This window comes from Gorilla gorilla, chromosome 6, assembly GCF_029281585.2.
Source record: "Gorilla gorilla gorilla isolate KB3781 chromosome 6, NHGRI_mGorGor1-v2.1_pri, whole genome shotgun sequence".
NCBI classification, from domain to species: Eukaryota; Metazoa; Chordata; class Mammalia; order Primates; family Hominidae; genus Gorilla; species Gorilla gorilla.
The window spans coordinates 32,899,105-32,924,879 of NC_073230.2; the positions used below are offsets into that span (position 1 = coordinate 32,899,105).

Consider the following 25,775-nt stretch of genomic DNA (forward strand, 5'->3'; position numbering starts at 1 on the left):
CCTTAAAAACCACTGTTTCATCTATTTTGCCTTTGTTGAGGGAGGGCATTGCTCCAGGCAGCAGGTAAATCTGGTTCCTGTTTTGTCACCTTGGCCGGAAGTAGAAGTCCCTCTTATATTATTTTGAACCTGAGAAATACAATTATTTTACTGACGAATACTTTAGTATATACCGCCAAAAGATAAGAATACTTTAAAAATGCATAACCGCAGTACCGTTATCTCACCTTTAGAAACTGACAATGATATCTTAATATTTGTTATTAAATATCTCATAAATGTCTTTTTATTTTAATCATTTGTTTGCTTGAGTCAAGATCCAAATGCGGTCCACACCTTTGGTTGATATGCCTCTTCAGTCACTTCTAACCTGTAGTTTATCCCTCCATCTCCCCTATCTTCCTCCTTTCTCTATCACTTTCTGTCTCTCTTAGTTTGTTTTTTGAGGAAACTAGTCTTTGTTTCGTAGTGTTTTCCATACTCCTGACTGTGCTGACCCCACCAGCATATTTCTCTATCCTCTATATTTCCTGCAAATTGTTAATGGGTCTAGAAACTTGATCAGGTCCAGGATCCATGCACTTTTTAACGTGCTTTATGAACTCTTTATATTTGAGATAATTATGGTTAAAACTCCTAAGGAAGCCACAGAAAAGGATTATTGTAAGTTCTACTACCAGAGGCTCCTGAAGACATTCCTTTGTGAATCTACTTTTTACTCATCATATGTAACCTTAGGTCATTCATTCATGTCTAAAAGGAGCAGTTGGATTCAGTGAAAAGGCTAATACAGGGAGAGACAAAACCCAGGAAAATGTAAAATATCATGGACTAAACTACTGAGCCGAGTGCCCTAGAAAGGACATAGCAAGGAAGACTGGAGATGGCTGAATTGAGGTTGGCCTGTGAATTTAATTTCAGATTTTATTATCCTAATTTACATGTTCATAAAAATGAAATCGTCATTATCAAGTGCTTAATTTTCAATGTAAGTCATAAAAATGTGTACACATATAATACAGCCTGGAGCTAGAGTTAGGATTTTTATTCCAGTCTCAAGTGATCTGGCATGCACAAGATAAGACTATGATGAAAAATGTTTATTAGTCTTATTCATTTCTTCATTCATGTATTCACTCAATCACTTCATATAGTTGGTCAGTGATTTAGATATACACCCATTCTTGAATGAAGGTGGCAATCACAGGGTATATGACAATGCATAGAATTCTAGAGTTCCTTCTCCTCGAGTACTTCAGTTTCAGGCAGAATACAGGTGAAAAAAATGCAACAGAAACCATCAAATGTTATTAAAGAGAGCTATAAAAATTGCAGTGGAAGTCCAAAAAAATGGAGTGACTTATCTATCAATGCAAACTTGGGGAGGAGGAGCTTGTCTCTATTTTTGAATTTTACTACAAAGAGTATGTATAACTTTTGAATATCTTCATAAAACAGAACATTTAAAAAAATGTATTTGCAGTAGACGTTTGGGTTGTTTTTACTTCTGACATCCAATGTGTAAGTTTTCTCCTCATATCAACCAATTCTCCCATTCTCTGGACACCAACCGGGTGTTCTACAATTCAATTCAATTCAATTCTGATATGGTCTACCTGGAGTTAGTATCAGATTCTGTGAGTTAAGAGGTCAGGCACACAAGACTGGTCCCACTTCAGAAGCCAGTCACAAGTTTCACTTATCACCCATACTTCTGACTGATCAGCTGTAAATTTGAGAGTTCCCACATGCTCCTCATTAGGTTAGATAATTTGCTGAAATGACTCACAGAACTCAGGAAAGCACATTACTGCTGTGATCAGCTTATTATAAAGGGTGCAACTAAGGAACAGCCAGATGGAAAAGCTGAATAGGACAAGGTATGAGAGGGGGATGCAGAGCTTCCATGCCCTTCTAGGTGCACTACCTTCCCAGCACCTTGATGTGTTCATCAATCTGGAAGCTCTCTGAATTCTATTGTTTAGGGTTTCTATGGAGGTTCCATCACCTAGCAAGGTATTATTGATTAAATCATTGGCCATTGGTAATTGACTCAATCTGCAGCCCCTCTACCTTCCCCAGAGGTCTGGGGATGAGGAGGAAGCTGAAAGTTCCAACCTTCTATCACATGGTTGGTTCCTTTGGCAACTAGCCCCCATCCTGAAGCTATCTAGGGGTCACCAAGAGTAGCCTTATTAGCATAAACTCAGGAGCAGTCGAAGGGCTAGTTAAGAATGTCAAAATATTCTCCTATTATTCTTACCACTCAGGAAATTCCAAGGGTTTTAGAAGCTCTGTGTTAAAAATCAGAGATAAAGACCAAATATGCGTTTCTCACTATATGACAAATATTTTCTAGGATTCTGAGTCCTAAGATTCTCTGAGATGGATTCTGTTGGTCAGGGTGACAGTATAAGTATTGAGGACCAGGGATGTAAATATTTGCAGAAACAATTGTGATCTGGAGTAAATTAAGCAGTGGAAAAAAAAAGAGAAGTGTTGGAGTGGGCAAGGAACATGAGCCAGATCTCAAAATCCCATCAGTGAAGCAGGCTGGGCACCAGGACACACTGAATCCAAGGGTATAAATACAGGATTCATTGTCTGTATGTATTACTGAGATCGTAGTCTGTAGCTGACATTTACAGAGCACTGACTATATGCCATGTACTCTTTTCAATGCTTTCATTTATTAAATCCTTACAAGAGTGCTATGAGTAGGTTTTATTGTTAGTCCCATTTTACAGGTGAGGAAACTGAGGTACCAGAAGGTTAAGTGAGTCATAGCTAGTCTGTGGCAGGGTTGAAATTTGAATCAGGAACATCTGCTGAACAGGTTACTCCCTGTTGTTGCCTCCTTGAAGTGTTAAATATATAGGAAGAAAGAATTCCAGAGTGACCATGAGGTAGCACCAGTCTCTAGTTGTCATGAGCTGGGTTTGGTTACCAGTTGTGGGGACTCTTCCTGGCTTGGGACCCTTCCCAGAGATGGGAGAACCCATCAATATTGAAAGCATGCCCCTCTGAGGTGGACAGCTGACAGGTTCTAGGCTCTTCATTGCTGAGACATCGAAGGGTCTATGATCAGTTTCGCCAAAGAGAGCTTTTCTTTACTGCATTGCTTTCAACCCTAATGGCATCTTAGAGTTACCCCCAAAGGAGGGCAGTCCAGAAGGACTCAGCAATCAAGTTTTTTTGGGGTTGTGTTCAAAATTGCAAAATTAATATCTCCTAGAAAAAATAAGCATGAGGAACCTTTGAAATCACCTCATCCCCAAGTGGCAAATCCTCAGCATTCAGGCCACCATTTCTCCTGTTCCAGCCATGCTCTTACTGAATAAATTGGTGGCCACATCACTCCTCTCACCTACAATCTTCTTAACATGGTGTTACAAGCAGCCCTTCCAAATCTACTAGCACTGGGATGAGAGATGATCTAACCTGATTCTTTTATTTCAGAAATGAGGAGACTAAGTGCACATGAGTGTAATTTCCTAGGCTGCTTTGTGAAAAATTTGGCTTCAAGTACATTTTGGTTTCTACATCTAAGGCAGGACTTCTGGATCGTGGCATTATAGACATTTGGGGCTGGTTAATAATTTGCTGGGGTCGTGGGCAGAGGGAAAGTCTCCTGTGCATTTTGGGATGTTAGCAGTCTCCCTGGCCTCTACCTACTAGATGCCAGTAGCAGCTCCCTCCCACACTGCCCTGCTTTAATCAAAATTGTCTTCACATATTGCCAGGTGTCTCCTGGGGTACAAGATTGCCCCTGGTTGAGAACCACTTATCTACATAGTAGGACATCGACATCAGTGACATGTACATCTGGCATTGGCAGTAGAATTAGCCTTGAGAGCTGCAATCACAACATGCAGGAACTTGGTGGCAGATTGAAATCCCAAGGACTCTGCAGTGCATCACTGGACACTGGCAGGGAACTTTATCTCCTCCAGAAGATATAGAACAATGTGACTAAAACACACGATTGCCCTGAAAAAGACCCTCATCAAGGAAAAACAAACAAATGAATGGAAAAAAAAACCCAGATAAAATGCCATGCTTTTTAGGAGGTGTAACCAATTTCTTCCAACATGTGCTTAAAAGATAGTCTTGGTCAATTTGTTATCATCATTATTAGTATAATTACTAGATTTTCCATAGTATGTTGTTATGGACTGAATGCTTGTGTTATCCCCAGTTTCACATGTAGAAGCCAAATCCCCAGTGTAATGGTGTTTGGAGGTGGGAACTTTGGGAGGTAATTAGGTCATGAGGGCAGAACCCTCATGAATGGGATGGTGCTCTTGTAAGAGGAGATGTAAGAGAGCTTGCTTACTCTTCCTCTCTGCTATCAGCCAGAGGAGGGCACAAGTAGAAGATGGCCATCTGCAAACCCAGAAATGAGGCCTCACCAGACACTGAATCCATGACCACCTTGATCTTGGACTCTCCAGCCTCCAGAACTGTGAGAAATAAATGTTTGTTGTTTAATCCACCTAGTCTATGGTATATTTATTACAGCAGCCTGAACTGACTAAGACAGATGGCATTATACAGCTTCTTCCTTATGATGGGCCATACTCAGAAGCATAAAACATGGCAAGTACTGTTTTTTGTTTGTTTTTAATGAAAATTTTATAGTGGGTAAAACTGCTATCTGCATTTGAATCCAAACCACGTTGAGGGTGTTAGTTGTTCCATGAGACATCATGGCGAAATTTGAACTCTGTTTATTATATGAGTTGGGAGGAGTATTTGAGAAAGCCATCTCTAAACTAGAGACAAATGTTGGAGCTAAGCATGGAGGGCCTTAAGTCCAACTGAACTGGATTTAAACAGTAGCTTCCTGACTTATTCAATCTGAGAAAACGATTCAATTTCTCTGTGTCTTAGTTTCTACCACTAAAAAATTGGAATAAGCACAGTGTCAAGTTTATACAGCTGCTCAAGTATTGCCAAAATCAGATGTAGTTCTCGGTATATAGTACATACTTAATAAATGTTGGATTGAAAGGCAGCAATTTAAGGGGTCTGCTATTTTTTCCCTCCTATTTTTCAGTATTACATTTTTATGAGTGCTTGGCTTGTTTAACCCCAACTCTCTGCAAGTCTGTGTATTACTCAGGTTCTCCAGAAAACAGAAGCAATGTACATAACCTGCAAAAGATATATGTGTGTATATATATGTGTGTACACACACATACATATATATGCACACACACAAACATATATAATGTAAACCAATCATATAAGCCAAATCCTTCTAAAAATTTATGTACACATAGCCTTATAATAAATTTACTGTAAGGAATTGATTAATTCCTTACAGTAAATTTATGTACCCATATCCTTATAATAATTTTATTGTGATCTGTGATCTGCTTTACTCAGCCTACCGACTCAAATGCCAATCTCACCCAGAAGCACCCTCACAGACACACCTAGAGTAATATTTCACCAACTATCTGGGCACATAAAATTGACACACAAATTTGACATAAAATTGACCATGACAGTTGGACACAGATTCTTCTAACATCACTGACCTCCACCCACCTCCCTCTGTAGTCATGGACCTGAAGTCACTCTCCTAAACAATGTATATCTCTGGATCTACTGGAGTGGCAAAGCGGGTATAATTTTATGGAGCGCATGAATCCTACCAGCCACTTCTAAGCCCTTGATGGGCCTGCATTCTCCAGACAAGCTGGTTGTTGTCCTTACCAATGGGGTCACAATGTAAGTTATGGCATCCTATTATAGATGCTATTATTAATCTTGAAATTGTTCTTTCCAAAGTCACAGGAGTCATGATTCCATAATTGGCACGGTGCTAGTGTCAACTCATTTCGTCCCAAATTCGCTCACATGAAAGAGATAAAAATCTTTACCTCCAGAGAGTATATAGGTATGGGAATATTTTTGTGAACATGATTAGGCTTTCAACTAGCATTTTAGTTTCAGATCATAAACTTGCCTATACTCTTCCAAAATCCAAATGGGTAAGGATGAGGGAGAAGGAATTTCTGTACACTTGAAATCAATTCACTAAGTGACAGTGGTCTGGGGACTGGCCCCTGAACTATCTAATCCAAACAAGCAACTACAATGGAAATAAATTACAAAACTAAACTGTAATTCAAGTAAAGATAGAAAATGTTATAAAGTGGTGCTAGAGAATTGCAACTTTGGAAGCCCTTGACAACAAAGTGTCTTAAGAGTTTTCCTAAGTTAACAATTGTGGAAGAGAGAAGGATAGTAACACCAATAGAGAACTGTCTGGATATCAAAGGATTAAAAGAGGTCTTTGGGAGACAGACACCCCAAATGTTTATGCAAAAAATGACCCTCTTAGTGATCATGCTGAGAAAGCAGCAGTTAACTAAAGGAGCTATATGGAAAAATTATCCCCTCTGTCTCAGAAAAAATGAAAATAAATAAATAAAAGGTCACCATTCATTCTTTGTTCTACACATTAGTAGTTACAAAATTGTAAGTAAATTTTGATAAATACAATAGACTTAGTTTTCATAATGTTTAGTTTTATTTTCAAGACAGGGCCATAATCATACCTTGAAGTTTTTTTCCTATTTTAGTTAGATCCAATTTAGTTGGCTTTTCTTTTCCCTCACCATTTAATAGTTGGATAACAAAAGTCTTTCTCTCAGCTGTGCCAAAATGCTTACTACATTTGCATGTGTGTTATTATGTTACAGTGTCTACAGCCACAAGTTACTAGAAGTTAAGTGTTTGCTTATATCTTCCAGGCCTAAGAAACAGTGGTGTCTCTTCTCTATATTCTCTAGGGTCATATTTTCCTCTGGGTTTATCTTGGATATTCTCTGATGAACTGTAGACTTTTGTCAATAGTTTATATTCCTTGTATTTCCATGTCTACTTAAGAATAAGACAAAAAGAAGGCCACAGAGAGCTCTGTGTGTGGGGAGGCAGACCACATTAGGGCCAGATGGTTAGGAGAAGGTCTTTGTGCCTTTGTTCTGGTCTGAAGCCCCCGTCTCACTACACTTAACTCTAAATCCTTCCAAGCAGACACATCCTAGTTATAGGTCTACTCTCCTATCTGAGAAAACAAGCCTGAATCTGTGGGAAAATGCTGTGTGGCTTTATTTCTGCCTTTTAATTTTGTCTTCTCAGGCTATTATCTTCTTCTTACTGAATCTAAGGTCTACTTAGATGAGGTCTACTGCATCTAAGCTGACATATGAGAGTTCTGGTTCAAGCTCTGTCTCTAATTGGCTTTGTGATCTCAGACATGTATCTTAACCTGTCTGGACCTTGGGTTCCTTCTGTAAAGTGTGTGGCCTGGCCAAGGTTTCTCACACCCCTTTTAGCTCATAAAGTCTACGATTCTAAAAGAAATTTATAAGAGTGTCTCCATTATAAGTCTCCACTCCAGACACTCCAGAATGTCACTCACTGCATGGCCGAATCCCAATCTCCTTCTTTAAACCTGCGCATGAGTGCTAAGCTTCATGCCAAACTGGAAGTTCCAGTTCCCTCCATGATCTTGCCCTCTTCTTCCTACTTTCCTACTTAGTGATCCCCTTAGCCCACCCCTGCTTTTTGAAAATGATTCTATGTTGCCAAACAAACTCCAAGGCTAAGTCCTCTCAAAGATTTCTTTAAACTTCTCACAAAGAGAGAGTTTTACCTTCTTGGGATTTCCATAGAATTTTGTTCATAAACTTTCATTATGCCGAATATACTCTATGCTTTATATGTGGTCTTTTTGAACTAAGCCCATTTATACTTCTAAATTCTAACGTCTTAGAAGGCAAAAAGATGGCCAATTCACTTGTTGTGCTTTTCTTTTCCCCCAAGCCCCTAGCGTGGTGTTTTGTGTATAGTGGTACATAAAACAACTACGATCCATTGGAAGAATGAATGAATAAATGAATGTGCAAACCAATGAAGGGGAAAATGAGCAAATGCCTTTGAATCTCATATGTAAGGACTTGGTAAAGAAAAAATAATTGCATACAAAGGAAAAGCAGGAATGAGAAAAGCCAGGCAGGAAAAAATAAGTTGGGATTCCCAGGGGTTCTCTTTCCCTACTTCTCAGAATTATAGAAAGAAAAGATTGAGACCCACATTCATGGCCATATTGAGGCCTGGTGTCAGTTTAGGGCAGCCTGCAGTGGATAAAAGTAACATTCAGTTTTTTGGGGAAGTCCACAAAACTGTGGAAGCAGGTGAGGCTGAACTCTTGTGAAGTCATTAATTCTATATTTGCTCTCTCCCTTTCATCTTCATGGGTTTAATAGTAAATCATTCCTCATTCCTCTGGACTCTGGTTTCTTTTCTGGAGCTTGTTCCAATGATGTAGAGCCCTAAACACAAAGTACAAATGCTAAATTTCCCCCTGCAAAGTTAAAAAAAAAGGGCAAGACATGACATTCAAAATAAGCAAGCACCCCTGAAAGCCAACTGGTTATTGCTAAGGTTGCTGCTGGTGAAAAATTTATAAATTGCTTTTTTAGGCAAGCAGTGGAATGGTCAAAAATGCCAATAATTTAACTTCCAAGAGTTTTAATAAGAAGAAAAAAATTGAGAGGTAAATACTTGGATCACATATATTATCTAGTGACCCAAAATAGATATATGACTTCTCTCTGGGATAGTTTGATTTCCCTTGGAGGTTTCAGAACACGTAATTGGGGGCAGGGCTACCTGAGGCTAGAGTCAAAATGATTTTCTTAGTGCCTAGTTGCATATGAGGCAGAGAAAGCAATTTCCAGAAGAGAAATCACACTGCATTTGGCTTGCCCATCAATGGCTCCATATAATAGCAACATCACTCACACATAACTTTGTTTTAGTGGCTGATATTAAGAAAAATTGTTGCTTGCAATATGATGCACAGGGCTGTCAAATTCACACATACATGCCCTTTGGTCTGAAAATGATTCTGTTTTTATAGCATCAATTCAGCAGTGCAAAGTTCATAAATTTGTATTAGGAATATGAGGGCCACATTGCATCACAAGAAGAAAGCAAAACTCGGTTACTGAGAAAATGTAGGCCCATCTTCAGAAATTGATGTCTGGGTCTAACTCATGAGTCAGTGGGAATTTTCTAGAAATCAATGTGGGATATAGCTCATATTTTGAAAAGGTAGATCTTCAAAGGGGACTTTATTCAATATTTATGATGAAGATGATTGCCCAAACCTCTAAAATGGCAGTAAGCCTTAATTGCATCGTGTAGAAGTTGAATGCTCTTGTAAGAAAATCATCTTGGGCTGAACTGGATAAACTCTGAGGTCTGAGTGAGAGAGGTTTATCTCAGCAAGGAAACTGTATTACTGCTTAGAAAAAGAGAATAATGAGTAGCATTATCAACCTAACACAATAAGTACTGCTTTTAGGAGAAGTTTGAAAATAAATGAATAAAGACAAGACTGGAATCAGCCACTTCCTTGTAGGAGAAAAAACAAGTAGAACTAAAGTCTCAACACCCATATCAGGAAAGTCACTGGGGAGCAGGCTTCTCTGCAGACGTAGTATAGGGGCTCAGCCAGAAAATCAAGAGCAGTGAGCAGAGCAGGTGGGAGGAAGCAATTGCATGATACTTTGCCTCTCACATGCAGTGTTTTGGAAAATAGCTATTTCTTTAAAAGGATACAGCAAGAGAATATTTACCTCTAACTCTCCATGGTCCTGCCTTTAAAAGGGTTCTGAAGGCAGAGAATGGATAACATTTTTCCCAGATTTTTGTTCATTTTCTTAGCCGAGTCAAAACAACCAAGGGAAAAGAGTGGTTGCAGCTGTACTTGAAATGTAACATGGAAAATGGGTAGAATCTATAACATGACTGCTCTGGAACAAAAAGCATTCTCCAGGATTCTTATCTTCAAAGAAGATGAATCCAAACTTGGCATGACATGGCCTTTCTACTCACTTTAGAGCCAAGGGGCCAAGAGGGAGCCTGATACTCTAAACCCTTCCACCTTAACCAGCTCAATGGCTTTCTCTTAAAGGACATGATCCACAGCACAGCCAGATATGGCTGGGTGTGTATTTTTATGACTGTCACTGTTGAGTCCCCTTGGGGCATATTCTTCAACTTCTCCTCCCTCCTCCCCCACGTAGGAAAGATGAAAGGGGATCTCCAAGAGCCTTTGTCAACTCGCGGTCTTGTCTCCTGTTTTGTGGGGAGCCAGCTCACGTACTACTTGGAATCTGTCTTTGACCTGATAATTGACAAAATGTCTCATAAGGACAATGCTCAGTTCTGGAGGCAAAAGCTGGAGTTGAGCATCTACCCTCTAAATACATGCACAGAGTACATGTGTGACAAGTGGGGCAATGTTTTTATTAGGGGATCCTGAAAGCAATACAGGAATCAAAAATCCTTTCTTCCAACACTTGCAAGATGATTTCTACATGTTGTACGTAACATGTCCCCAAATTCTTTTTTTTTTTTTTTTAGAAATCAAGTGTATCAAAGTTTCACGTTGACAAGCTCCTTTTATTTCAATTTGAAGGTGATTAAATAACTGAACCAGAAAACCTAAAGAAGGTCCTGCTTTTCTTGTAGAACCTATGAAATCTATCCCATAAGGACTTTGGGCACATACAAAATGAATTTGAGACCTTCCATGAACCTACTTTCCTTTTTCTCAACAAAAGACCCCTATACATGAACAAAATAGCACGGATGTGGCAGAAAATGCAATTGAAAGAGCAAAAGACTTCACTGTGAGAAAACAGACCTCTGTGGTTTAATGACCAGGCAAGAGTTTACAAGGCAGCCTCTTTGGGAGAAAGACTGGACACTTGTTTCTTACTTTCAACATGTAGCATCTCATTTTTGAAAACCACATGAACTTTGCTTTCTTGGCAGATAGGAAAATACACTGTGCAGCTGAACTTGTTTTTATTTATTCTACATTCCATTAATGCAACTGGCCTTTTTTCTTGGAGTATTAGCAGCCCAGAAGTTAAAGGGCTATAAAGAATCTGTAACTGGAGAAAACGGGAGCATTCAGATCTAGGTTTGCAATAGTTTTATGCAGAGTAAGGACTTGGGGGAGGCGCAAGGGGGAAAAGATTCTTTGGTTCCTTGAGGTACCTGCAGATGACAATCCCACTCTCTCTCTAACAGTTACTCAGGAAACAGACCAGAGCTGGTTGTCCTTATTGACCTTTGTGACGGTGTGAAGAAAAGCTTGTGTATTTCCATATCCACTTCTCCCACATTTGCTCCTTTACCTATACCATCACCTACATTTAGAGCTACAGCTATTGACTTCTCATACTTACAAGAGTGATGGAGCTACTAAACTAAGAGGTACATCAGAAACAAATTCAACTATGAAGGAGTATGTCTGAGTGTGTGTGTGTGTGTGTGTGTGTGTGTGTGTGTGAGAGAGAGAGAGAGAGAGAGAGAATGAGCAATGGACCAGGGAACATGCAGCCCAGAACCTCCGTTTGTCATCACTGCTCTCTTCTCTGGTGTCACATGCATTTGGTCCCCTAAGGTTTAAAGGATGATAAGTAACTTTGGTTTTGGTGTTTCTCCAGACTGGCCCCAAATTCACAGGGCCACACCAACAGATTTGTGTTTTAAGTGTGTGTTGGGGGATAATGTTCACCTTCCTGGAAGTATCAGGGGAAAAATGAAAAAAAGGAGGTTGGTGATGTGTGTGAGGAAGGGAACAGAAGAATGGGGCTGGCCCAGTCCTTTGGGTTCTCTGCCTGTTTTCTTATGTCACATCCCATTGTTCAAACTGTTCTTTTAATCCAATTAAAGTCTTTGAGTTGACGAAGCCACTCACTCAGAAATCAGTGAAACCCCCATGCGCTGTTTGTGATCTGCAGATGTCAATGGGTGAGTGTGGTCCTCAGAAAGCTTCAGGCTGTAGCAGTCCTTAGCTTGCCTAGTTGGTTCTTTGGAGAGACATTCTCTGTTGCACTTTCACTCCAGCTAGAGCATGGCTAATATTAAATACTGAGAGTAATAAGAAAGATAAAAGTGATTGCCCAGTGGCTTGCAGAAACAGTGGGGTCCCATGAAACAGGCATTCAGATAGCACACCATGCCAGTCACGGCAATTCTGGAGCATGCCTGGTGACCAAGGGAGCTATGTTTTCTCAAAACATGAAGATTTCGAAGATGCCTGGAGTACAGGAGCAGGAGTCCCTGGATAAAATGTAATGTCTGGGTTTCTGGTAGTATAGCCCATGCTAGGAATATGAGACCAGATGCAACATTTGTTCACAATCTGTAGCCCATTTTCAGCCCACACTCCAGAATTGAGACACCTCCCTTTCTCCTTGATGTGCTACTTCCTAAGTCAAGATGAAGTATCTTGTCGTGATTCCCAAAGTGCACATTCACTCAATAGCAGCAAGAGAAGGCCAGTACGGAGCCCACCTCTCACCATGTCACTGTGCTAACCTTCATATCACAGGGCACACCTCCATCTGCTGGTACTGATTCACTGACACAGGTTTGGCATCCAAGCCAGTTAGTCCACAAGGGTGAAATACTGAGGCAGTTATAATAGAGGAAACAAATCAGCTCTTGTCCATAAGGTCTTTTAGCCTCATACAAATCACGAGTTCAATAATAAATAATAAAAATGGCACGAAGATGCCAGATGTGCAAATTCATATCCAGAGACACCTGTCAAGATCTAAAGACTGGTGTCAGGGAATCGCTTGAGGGATTTCAAGTCCTGGAGCCAGACAGGACCACTGTTGATAAAGGAGAAAGAAAAGCCTTCCTTTCAAGATGAGTAATAGGACTTTCTGGTGAGGTTGATGAGTGCAGTAGATGGGAATCAAGATTCACTTGAAAGCTGCTATGATGCAGTAAACCAAGGGTTTAAGCACAGATGCTACAGAATCAAAATATGCCCTACACTGCCACTTTAGAGAGCACAGCTTTGATCTCAAGCAAGTTAGTTAACCTCTACAAGACTTCTTTTCTTCATCTGTAAAGCACGGATAATAGACATAACTACGTCATAGGGTCAGAGAGTACATGTAGATGTACATGAAATTTTAGGAGACTGCCTGGCATGTTTAAATTCTCAGTAAATATTGGCTGTCAGTGTCTAGTTAAGGGTTTTGTCAGTGCTTGCCTGGCCCCAGAGTCTTTTCCAGCAGAGAGAAGCCTAGCCACAAGGCCTGTGACTTCTGAGATTAGGAGTTCCTGGAGGGCCTGGCTAGAAAAAAGAAATGAGAATGTCTGAGTGAAGCTGAAGGGATGCTTCCCCATGGCACTCCCAAACCACATGTAAAAAGAAAGTCATTTTCTAAGCAAAGGCTCCATGATCAATTTAAAAGGAGCTTGTATGTTTTCAGAAATTAAGTTATTTGTACAGTTTTAGAAGTTAGTTGACACCAAATAAGAGCCCCTTTGGGGATGGATGGGGGAAGAATTTCATTTATAAGAAAAAATTGTTCAGCTGGGTGTGGTGGCTCACGCCTGTAATCCCAGCACTTTGGGAAGCTGAGGCAGGTGGATCATTGGGTCAGGAGTTCGAGGCCAGCCTGGCCAACATAGTGAAACCCCGTCTCCACTAAAAATACAAAAAATAGCCTGGCCTGGGCAGGCGCTTGTAGTCCCAGCTACTTGGGAGGCTGAGGCAGGAGAATCGCTTGAACCTGGGAGGCAGAGGTTGCAGTGAGCCGAGATGGCACCACTGCACTCCAGTCTGGGCAACAGAGCGAGACTCCATCTCAAAAAAAAAAAAAAAAAAAAAGAACTGCATGAGGGACCAGATCACAGGGAAGCAGGGAGAACTGTAGGAATCATTAGGCCCAAATCCTGCTACTCTTTGCTGCTAATGAGTTACAGACGTTGAAACCTATGAATAGAAACAGAGAGACTTCAGCCTCCTTTGCTTCCAGGCTCAGGTAGCCTTGGGTGAGCAGATGTCACCTGATTTTAGAAATTTGAGCAAGCAGGTTTGCAAATCCAGAAGCCATGCATAGAGGCCCTGCCTCAACACACCTGGTTTGTCCCTTTGGCCCTTAGGATTCTTCTTGCTCCTATTACTTGCCAGTCAAGCTGTCAGAGAAACCTGGGTGAGGAAGAAGTCATTGCCCTAGTGGCTACCAAGGAAATTCCAAGTTTACACGAGGTTGGAATCGTGGACTTGGTCAACCTCAGGCAAGATGTCTGGGCAGGGCATCCAGCTGACTATGCACCCAAAGAACACAAGGCTTCTTTTCTTGAGCAAACTGCAGAAGTGGGGCCGAGGATGTGGAAGCAGTTTCTAAACCAAGAACACCATATAAACAGAAGGGCTTGCTCTTATTATTATAAGGGCTTTGGGGGAATGCAATGGGAGAAGGCCTGGCCCCTGTAAAGGATTTCCTCTGTGAACATCAAAGCATTGACAAGGGGTGGGTGGGAGGAGGACAAAGGTAGAGGTTGGAATGTTGGCTTTTCCTCAAAGGCACTTCCTGCAGAGAATCAAATCCAGAGACTCCAACGATAATGATTCTCATTTTTATTACCATTTTATTATTCAGGATTGGCTCAGTATTTTTCCCCCCAAAGGCATTTGAGTGAAGATGAAAAGTACCAAGTTAATATCTTGAGTGAGCCAAGCCCCCTTTCTATGACCAAGGTCTTCGTGGACAGATGTGGCACCTGCTTGCTATTGTAGCTCTGCCTCCATGACGTCATTGCAGCAAGGATCAAGGCTGTCCCTAAGTCGTGGGTTCTGCTGTTTTGAGTGAAAGAGACAGAGGAAAGGGGGCTTTTCCAAGTGATTCCATTGGCCTAATTCTGGACGTGTTCAGAACACTTAAGTAGCAATTCCCATGGCAGACGTGTCATAGAGATTTTGAGTAAGCACATTGAAATGAACAATGCAGTGCTTAACAAGCTTCAACTTCCTGGGCATCAGTGAACTATGGCTGTGATACAATATGTAAACCAAGACCTCATTCAGCTTGTGTGGACAGAGGGACATGAAAGATGGGAAAAGGAAATTAAACAGAGGGCATTAAAAAAATACACGTTCCAAGAAAATAGATGCTTAATGATCAAGGGCTCCCTGTCTGGTGCTTAATGATAATGATGCCAATTTACCAACAATAATAGAGGCCACAACATTGTTTAGAACAAAGGGAAGAAGCCAACATTTACTGAATGTACTTACTGCCAGAACAGAGGCATCAACCTGCGGTGTGTGATTCAAATGCTGCTCAGTTGACTGAAAATTTTAACAAGACTCTTGTATGTGCTTATAAAGCCTGTAAGACATCTGAGAAGCTCGTCTAATGTGGAAAAAAGTAAATTCACTTGCAACAGGTTGGGTAATTTATAGTACAAAGGGAAGAAAATAAAGTTTATATACAATCTTCCATTTTTCCATTCATTAATAGAATCTGTGCTGTGAAATTTGCAAGCCAGGATTATTCTACGTCGAAAGAGAATGTGATTGAGATTGTTGATCTTATTCCATTTGGCTGTTAATCATGGTCAGTTATTGAGATATTTGTCAGCAGTGAAAACAAAGAGGGTATCACAATTAAAAAAGAAAACCTCATATAGCTAGGTGGTAGAAATTTGTCAAAAAGTTTTCTTTAATTGATACTTCAGATAATGAAATGGGAACTAAAGTGTTCGAGATATTTTATTTTTCACCTCCAGAGTCATAGGATTACTTGTTCTTACTAATGTGGCACAGCATCCAAATCATTTGTACTTGAAAATGAAGGAAAATTAAAAGAACACTGACCATCATTCCTCCTTTTCACATACCAGCTGAGTCAAATAAAGATGTGGATCAAACACTTAACAACAGCAACTTGAATTTATTTCCCAATATCCTCAACTATAAATGTCATATAACTAGCTATTTAGTTGTTGCTAGGTTGTTGTTGTTGTTGTTTGCTTTTGTTAAACAAGTCACAATTTCAGAAGTGAGTTACAGATTTTTGTGTGTTTGAGATTGCATTTACATTTCTATTCCTCTTGGAATACCATCTCAGATTTGCCTGCATTATAGAATAGGAGGGTGGAAAACTTCAAGAAGTACTGACTATGCTAAAAATTCCCACACAGAAGACACACTATCCCTAGAATTCTGGGTATCAATCTATGAATTTCAGAACTAACACCAAATGTTTGGCCACATGGCCCATGTCTGGGCAGTGTTTGAGCACTTTTAGCTCTGAGAAAAGATATTATCTCACAGACCCATTGACAGTGGTGTAATACTAGAGTCAGAATTGAGATATTTTCTGTCTAGAGACCAGCTCCATCTGTTCAATATCATTTATGGCACAAGTCGTGAGTTGCCTACCATTAGGAAAGAAAGTGAGAGAGAGAAAGAAAGGAGGGAGGACAGACGTAGGAAGGAAGGAAGGAAGGGACAGAGGAAGGGAGGGAGGGAGGGAGATATTGAGACCCAAGGGCATATGCCAATTCATAAATATAAACTGGATGATTTTATTTTTAAGCAAAACAGATATGTATCTGAGTGTATGCCGATAGCCAGCAGATGACTACAAAGCTGTAGATTTTTCTATTTATATGAAATTAAATATGTAATACAATTGTTACATATCCCCCTACTTTCAGTAAACAGAAGATATTCCCTTTGCATCAGTAGTACATTGCACTTACTCTGACATCCTGTTTTTTTTATAATTCCCCATCAGGCTTGCTCTGACATCTTGTTTTTCATAACTCTCCCTCAGTGTCTCCTGTGGCTATCCCTGACAGTGCACCTAGCACATATCACATATGATGAGTCACATTCTTCAACTTTCCTCTGTGAGGTTAGATTAAGCCTAGTTTCCCCACACTACACAGCAACTGTTTTCCTTCTCTTGTGGGTTAATAGAGCACTGCTTTTGAATAGGAGCAGCATGTGTCCAACTAAAGATTATGATTCCCAGCTTCCTTGCAGTTCAATATGGCTATGTGAGTGGCCAACGAGAAGGAGATTGTTGTGGGGACCTTCAGGGAAAATTCTTTGAAGGTGATTGACTCACCTAGGGAATGTGCTCCACTGGTTTCTTTCCCTTTGCTCTCTCTTGGTGGGGAGGGTCATTGGACTTTGAAGAGCAAAGTCACATATTAAAACAAAAATGCAAAAGCTTAGAGGGTCTCTGATGACATCAGACCTGGACTTTCTACTTTTGAACTTATTTTATGTTAGAGAATAAACTCTTCTTGGTTTAAGCCATGACTGTATGTGTGTGTGTATGCATGTGTGCGTGTTAAGCCCACGTATTTCTAACAAATATACCAGATAAATTTTTAATCTTGATGAAAACTGACCAATGACTAAGCCATATGCTGAAGTTACGCACTTTTTCGTGAATAAGATGTATCTCCCTATTTTCAAACTGTCTTTTGACTGTGGCTAATATCCATAGTTTTAATAGCTAACAGGTTCATCATTGTTATAACAAATTCTATGTGGTCTATAAAGATTATTGGTAATATAGCCAACTATGGGATAAAAGTACAAGTTAGACTCCAGTGGAGGACAACAGCTTAGAAATGACACCAGACAAGGCCTTGCAGGAGATGACTGTAGCTTTCCTGTGATGGAGAAGAGGAGTGGGAAGAACGTGCAGGCAGAGGAAATAGAGCAGGCAAGGGAGTGCGGGCTTGAAAGAATATGGCATTATGGGGAATGGCAAATGGCTTGGTGTGACTACAGAGAGAGTGATGGGCACTTTGGGAATTACATACATAACCTTCAGGCCACACTCTTCTCATTGGAAGACCACGAGTAAAACACAGCTTTGCTGTCTCACCAGGTACGTTGTCAGTCAGAAGGCAAACAGGTGGTTTGGAGATATGGAGTATTCAGTCAACAGAATCATGAACAGAGGCCCCATTTGGGTTCTGGGGGAGTCTCACTTTTTTCCAGTTTATGTCCCAACTTTGTCATAAGAAAAGTGGCAAAGTTGTTCATTCGACCTACATTGTAATTCAGCAGTTTGTAGCACCAGACTCTGCTTCTGACTGATGACCACATCAGCCGTGAGGCTACGTGCAAAAGAGACTTAGCTTAAGGGAGTTAAAGAAACGTTCTGATTCTCTGTGCCATAAAATGAGAATTTTAAAACTTCAGCCTATCTTTTTCTTTCTTTAACTGCTCTAGTACAGTTAGAATTGGCCAGCTCACCCCATAATCCTTATATTTCTTATGCCCTTAAAAATGGTCTAATGCAGGGGTCTATGCAAGCCAAGGACCAAATACAGCCCACTGCCTCTTTTTGTAGAGGAAGTTTTATTGGAACACAGCCGTGCTCACTGGCGTATGTGTTGCTTCTTTCGTGCTGTAATGGCAACATTGAGCACTTTCAGAAGAGATCATCTGGCCTGCAACACCTGAAATATTTACTATCTAGCCCTTTACAGACAAAGTTTACTGACCTCTGGTCTAATGCAAGAGATGGGAAACGAATTAAATCTCAAAGTAAATGCCAGCCTCTCACTTCTGCTGAGTTCTTAGAGGCCTGTCCCTTGACTCCGGCAATAGGACAGCTCCCTGTCTAAGTGGTGCTCCCGCCTTCTCCTCCCCAACCCTTACACCCCCCTGCCACATACACACACAGACCAAGACTGGAGGTCCAATGACAGAGATCTTTTCCTCACTGGCTCTGTGGCCAGGAACGAGCCCTTTGGCCTCTTTGAACCTCCATTTCCTCACCTGCAAAAGAGTCATGTTGAGAGGATCCACCTCCTAGTGCTGTTACCAGGATCGAATGAGAAAGGCATGTGAAAAGCTTCTGTGAACTGTAAGCCACCCTTCGAATAGGCATTGGGCTTTTTATTCTTGTTACCACATTATTTTATTTCATGCAGTTACATTTATTTATTCAGCAAATATTTATTGAAACCTTTGAAGCAAAAGTTCACATTGGGTATGGATGGGTAGATGGGGAGTGGAAAGGGAGGGTACAAGAGAGGAATCAGAAATTTTGCCCTCAAAATGCTTATTGTCTAAAGCAGGAGTTTATAAGCCAGCTTCCGTTTGTTTGTTTGTTTGTTTTTGAAACAGGGGCTTACTCTATTGCCCAGTCTGGGGTGCCGTGGTGTGATCATAGCTCACTGCAGCCTTAATCTCCTGTGTTCAAGTGATGTTCCTGCCTCAGCCTCCCAAGTAGCTGGGTCTATGGGGGTGCACCACCATGCCTGGACTTTTTTTTAAACTAGAGACAAGGTCTTACTATGTTGCCCCAGCTGGTTTCAAACTCCCAGGCTCAAGTGATTCCCCGCCTCAGCCTCCCCGTGTTAGGATAACAGGCGTGAGCCACCATGCTCAGCTAAGCTTTCCATATGATATGCTGTAGTAGCAAACAATCCTCAAATCTCAGTGGCTTACAGTAAAGGGTTATTCTCAGTCATGTTCATATTGCCTGCAGATCGGCTGGTGTGTTCATCTCATTCTGAGAATCAGGCTGAAGGAACAACCTCTATCTGGAACATGCTTTACATATCAGAAGGAGAAGAAGGAAAGCAGGGAAAGAAAACAGGCATCGTGATGGCAAATAAAGGGTATGTTCCCATCTCATTGGCCAAAGCAATTCATGTGGCAAAGCCTGATGGGAAAGGGGCATGAATGTTCTTTCCCACAGGGAAGCACAGCATGGCATTGAGCCACAGGTTGGGATGTATGAGCTTCTTGCAGGGAAGGCAGCAAATAGTTGGGAATGATGATGCAATCTAACACAGTGTACTAGTCAGGGTTCCCCAGAGAAACAGAACCAGCAGGGGATATGTATACACACACATATATCTGAGGAAATTTATTATGGGAATTGACTCAAGTGGTTATAGAGATTGGGAAATTCCATCATATGTATTACACAAGCTGGAGAACCAGAAATGCCAGTGGTCTAATTCAGTTTGAGTTGCAGGGCCTGAGAACCAGGGGAGCTGATGGTATAAGTCCCAGAGTCCCAAGGCCAGAGAACTGGGAGTTCTGATGTACAACAGTAAGAGAAGGATGTCCCACTTCAAGAAGATAAGTAAAGAGCTCAACATTTCTGTGCCTTTTTCTTCTATTTGAACCCTCAATGGATTGGATGAGGCCCACCCACACTGGCGAGGGCAGATCTTCTTTACCAAGTCTGCTGATTTAAATGCTGATCTCTTCTGGAAATGCTGTCACAGGCACATCCAGAAATAATGTTTACCAGCCATCTGGGCACCCCTTAGCCCAGTCAAGCTGACACATAAAATTAACCATCACACACAGGGAAATTCATGCATACACAGCAAACACACCGACACACCCACACACCCCATGTATAATACAGTACTACACTATATATAAAATATATACACTGTATATATATATATATATATATATATATATATATATATATATATATATATATATACACACTACATCATATAGTGGACAGCAAGGGGCATCCAAAGTGCAGGGACATTTCCTTTTTCTGCCACTTAGAAACTAGCTATTTGACTTTGAACAAGGCACTTAAAGAGGCAGAGCCTGTTTCCCCACCAGAAAAAAATGAGATCGTAGTACTTGACTTATAGCTTTGTGGTCAGGATGAAAATATTTGATTCAAACTAATTGCAAAGCACCATGTCCAGCATACAGTTATCACTAAAAAAAGAATTTCTCCTCCTCCTCCTTTACCTCATTTTTCTTGCCATTTCACTGCAGAATAATAAGGAATGCTTTATGGACAATGGCATTTAACCTGAAGCCTAACATTTGAATAGTATTTGAATAGGCAGCAGAGAAATTTGAGTAACTCTACAACTCAGTTTCCTTATCTTTAAAATGGAGATAATAGCAGTAATTACTACTTAGAGGTGGGATGGGAATAAAATGAGTTAATACACAGGTTGTACTGAGAACAGTACTTGGCATATTGCAAGCATTCTGTGAGTGTTTATTAGATACAAGTACACACTAAGGGCTGAAAGTGGGACTAGGGGAGGAAGGGTGTTCAGATGGAGAAGTTGGGAAACGCAAATGCGAGGAACAGGGAAGGTGTGAGGGCTGCACAGGGACCAGAGAGCAGATGGTTGTGGCAAAGTGTGCATGAAGAGAGGCGTAGGAGATTCGGCTGAAGAGGCACACAGGGGCCTGAGCTTGCAGACTTGCTTCTGCAGGCAGCAGGACATGGCTTGAGCTGTGCTTCAGGAAGATCACTGTTGTGAGCATGTAGAATGGATGGGAGAGGGCAGAGATGGGAACCAGGAAGGCCAGAGAGAAGGACTTCGCAAAACATGGTGGAGTTTAGTGACCGTCTCCTTAGGACAGCGAGAGAAAGCATGGAGAGAAAGGGCTGCTGCATGAGGGAACTGGAAGTAAAATCCTACAGGCCTGCGGCCTGATTGAGTTGGGATGGGGTCAGGGGAGAAGAAAGGTTGGAGGGGAGACAAGAATAAGGTTGAGGATTCAAGTCTTGTTGAAGATAAGAAGTTAGCTTTTAGACACATAGAGGATGAAAGTTATGAGGACAGTTTGTAATATTACCTTGCTTGAAAGTACATCAATTAAGGATTCCTTGTTCCTTAGAAAAGCAACTTGGGGGACAGGTGTTAAGATGCTACCTGTCATTTCCCCACGATGTGAATATTGTCACTGAGATTTCTTTCCAAACTCCAAAAAAGATCAGCTGCACTGAAGATTGTTATTATTATTATACTGTAAGTTCTGGGAGTTGAACAATGAGAACACATGGACACCAAGAGGGGAACATCACACAATGGGGCCTGTCAGGGGGTGGGGGACTAGGGGAGGGATAGCATTAGGAGAAATACTTAATGTAGACGATGGGTTGATGGGTGCAGTGAACCATCATGGCACATGTATACCTATGTAACAAACCTGCACGTTCTGCACATGTATCCCAGAACTGAAGATGTTTTAATCAGGGGAATGAGAAGGGAGCCAGGTGGCCTGAGAGCATGCTGGTATGGTGTGAAGGGGAAAGCAGGTGCTAGTGGGAGATTAAGAGCTGAAATCTGAGAGAAGAGAGCAAAGGCATGGAATACAGGTGCAGAATGGGAAGTGGGACTGTGTCATCTTCCTAAAATATCAACCTTTTATGTGTCCAGTATATTACCAAGTGAAATCAAGAATATTACAAAACAATGTACAATAGAATATTTTTATTTAAAACAATCTATTCCCTACTATGGAGACATAAAAAAAGAATGAGATCATGTCCTTTGCATGGGCATGGTTGGAACTGGAGGTCTTATTTTTAGCTAACTAACACAGAAGCAGAAAACCAAATACCACATGTTCTCACTTATACGTGGGAGCTAAATGATGAGAATACATGGACGCATAGAGGAGAACAACACACTGGGGCTTACTGCAGGGTGGAGGGTGGGTGAAAGGAGAGGATCAGAAAAAACAACTAATGGGTTGTAGGCTTAGTACTGGGGTGACAAAATAATCTTTACTACAAACCCTTGTGACATGAGTTTACCTATATAACAAACCTGCACATGTACCTCTGATCCTAAAATAAAAGTTTAAAAAATGTAAAAAGTATGTATTCTCAAGCTTAGAAAAAATACTAGGTTATATACCTAATGTTAGCAGTGATGAGATTATGGGTGATTAAAATTTATTTCCTTTGTTTCCTGAGTTTTTCTGCATTGAGCACATATTAGTTTCCTTATGTAAATATTAAATACTATGATAAGGGAGAAAGAGTGGGAGAAAGGAAACATCCCTGGCATATAGAGCTCAGAGTCTTTACACACACAGAAAGACATCACACACACAATTTATGCTATTGTTTTGTGACATTTAGAACATATCGTCTAATAAAAACAGATGTGCAAACAATTTTTTGGCAAGCAACACATTCAAAGATTGGGGCTGCCTGTAGCTGATTACATCGCTGGTGTGTCAGAAATAGTGTTTTAAGTTCAAAATGCTTGCTAACAGAAATCATTACAATACACAGGCTAGTTTGGAGAGAAATAGCCTAAAATTTGGATACATTTAAAAGAAAATGTTTCAATGTGTTTATATTCCAACTTAGCCTCAAAGAGGCAACCTTTCAACTTAAGAGTCATTTTGGACAACTGTGCTTGAAATTGTCTTGTATATAAGACCCAATTAACGGAGACTATTGAAAAATGTTACTTTTTTCTTGTAACCAGACTATGTAGCAAGTAAGAACCCTTGAAGCGATTTAGCAAAAAATTAATCTTCAGGCCCTTTTAATATAGAACTTCCCTGTTTTGTTTTTCTTTCTTTATTGGATTCCTGAGAAAGGAAGGCTGCAAGTATTTCCTTCAAGGAAGGTTTGAGGACCCAGTCCTGTCTGCCTCTAGCCAAGAAGAATTTTATTTTGGTTGCTGAAAATTCAAGGAGATTGGCGTTTGCAGGAAAAAGAAGTGGCTTATAAATGTTGTAGGTGACAAACGTCCAGAAAAAAATGACTAAGGAAGTAGCACCATAGGTATAGGTGTTTCCCAAGCATGGCCTTGAAGGGACAAAGCAAAAGGGGTCAGTGGTCTTCTCAGGGGCAACCAGAATGGCCATGCTGTAAGTAACCATTTCCTACTTCTTTACCCTGCCCCCAAGACTTGGTCCTGCTTAAGACCCTGGAACCTAGAAACAGCCCAAGTTAGAAAAGAAGTCCTGAGCATGACTGAAGTTACATTTCCAATGTATCCCGGCAGGATGGGGACTTGAAGTTGAACTTAAGTAATATCGTACATAATATGGTATTTCTTGTGCACCTGAGTTTAAGGACTGTCAAAACCCAGTACAAGTCTAACTAAAAGGATGGTCCGATGATTCCCTCTTTGAAACATGCACACATTTTGTGAAGATACAAAACAGCGAGAATGTGGTGTAACCAATTCATGACTGAGGCACTCATTCTCCCAGAAGCAGGGAGGATTGGTTGCTACAAGTTCACAATTGTGATCCTTTCTGAGAACTGCCCTCTGCCAAAGGAAGCAGCCTTGCCCCTCCCCAGAGGTGGCCTGAGTCTCATAATTTATTGATGCAGGGATACAAAGGCGCAGGCCCTTGCCTCAATTTGTGACAATTCTGAAGGCCCATTGCAGCTCCAGAGCTCTCAGTAAGATTGGCTGAGTCCTCCATTGCAACTGCATTGCGGTACAACTTCTCCCTCTGCTTCTTCCTGCATCCTTCTCTTCCTTACAAATATTCTCAAGTTCATTCCCAAACAAACTGCCAGCATGCAAATCTCTGCCTCAAAGGCCGTGAGTCTGTTTTCAGGAAACCCAACTTAGGACAATAAACTCCCCTAAGCTTTTCCCATGAAACAAGCACAATAATTTCAATTTTGCCCAAACATCGATACCTTGTACATTCAGACACCTAATTTTTGTGATTGCTTAAAAGAAGTGGATTTTGTTATAATTTTTTTTCCAATGAGAGCATTCATAGAATGTCTTAAGAATCAAGAATTGCTAGGAAAGTACAAATTGTAGGGCATTCCAGAATTTCCTTCTCTGATGGACACAAGACAGAATTGCATTCCAGAAGCTCATTTTTAACATATGTTAGTTGCCATCGACAAAACAACTGTCAAACATCACAGAAATGGAAGATATAAATGAACAAATAAGATGCTGATTTATAATGTTTTTATCTATCCCTATAGAACAAAAGGGATCATGTTTTCATCAGATGGTCTTTGAGGTCAGTGTGGAAATCTGCTCCATGACTCTGGGATGATACAAAGCCAGTCTTTTCCCGTGCTGAACCCACTAGGGAAAGAAATAGGAAGGCGTAAAAAGAGAGAAAGTAGTAAGCAATCACTTAGTTGTGATTTGGTATAGGTAAATGCTAATTATGTTTCTTATTTCCCCAAATGCCTTCTAACTGGGAGGATTATGGCCATAGGACTGAAGGCGTTGAATGGGGAGGGAGGTGTCTATTTTCTCTCCAGAACTTTTGTCGTTGAATCATCCCTTCATCACTGCTACCAATATTCACCAACAGAAGAGATCTAGGAATACAAATTAAGACAAAAAAATAGAAAATAGAAAAAAATTAAAGAATTTTTTAAAATTAAAAAAACTTAAGTAGTGCACATATTTCACCCTCACTCATTAAGACTGATAAAAATATTATAATCAATTAAGTTGTAAAGCTACAGATTGAACCTCTAAAATATTAAATGTAAAGATCAAATCTAGAATTATTAGAGACAGATCTTGAGAGAGGCAGAAAGAGTTTGAAACATTGTTTTTTTAACTGAAAGACCATTATAAGGATTTTTTCCCCCCTGCAAAAAGCAAGTTCTCAGTGCTGTGTATTTTGTTTGTTCACATTTGGACTAAGGTAAGTGAATATAGTTAAGATGGTACATTGGCCTCTTCAGAACAATATGTTACTTTAAGGAGAGAAGCCCAGATTTTAATTGGGGTAACCAAACCCTCGTCTAGTTTGAACTAGACCAAGATACCTGACATTAAATGATTTGCTTTGTAAAATCAAAAAATTAACTAATTGTAATTTACATTGTTGGTGTCATCAGCTGGATATAATTTCCTACGTGTGCCCAAAGTAACTCTACAACTGCCAAAGGCTTCAGAAGGCAGTCTGGGTTGCCCAAATACCACTGTTCAGCTTCCCAGGGTTATTGGAACAAAGGTATAATACTAATTTGACAACAGTTTTCTCTGTATGGGCATTTGTTTGTTTTTAAGAAAAGATTTAACAGGAAGAAACAAAGTTTGAGAAAATCTAGAGAAAGAATGAGCCCAGACTGTGGACTATAAACATTTGATTTCTTTGATGTAACTTACAACGCTTGGCAAAGAGATAA

At 40.5% G+C, this 25,775-nt stretch overlaps 1 long non-coding RNA gene across 1 annotated transcript in view; it reads left to right on the forward strand.

Moving 5' to 3' along the window:
* LOC129523631 (uncharacterized) overlaps positions 1-25,775 on the forward strand; it is a 189,043-nt gene that overhangs the window by 150,893 nt on the left and 12,375 nt on the right. Inside the window, exon 2 of the long non-coding RNA XR_010134618.1 lies at positions 19,380-19,512. This is a non-coding gene — a long non-coding RNA (uncharacterized lncRNA). The remainder of the gene's footprint in view (positions 1-19,379; positions 19,513-25,775) is intronic.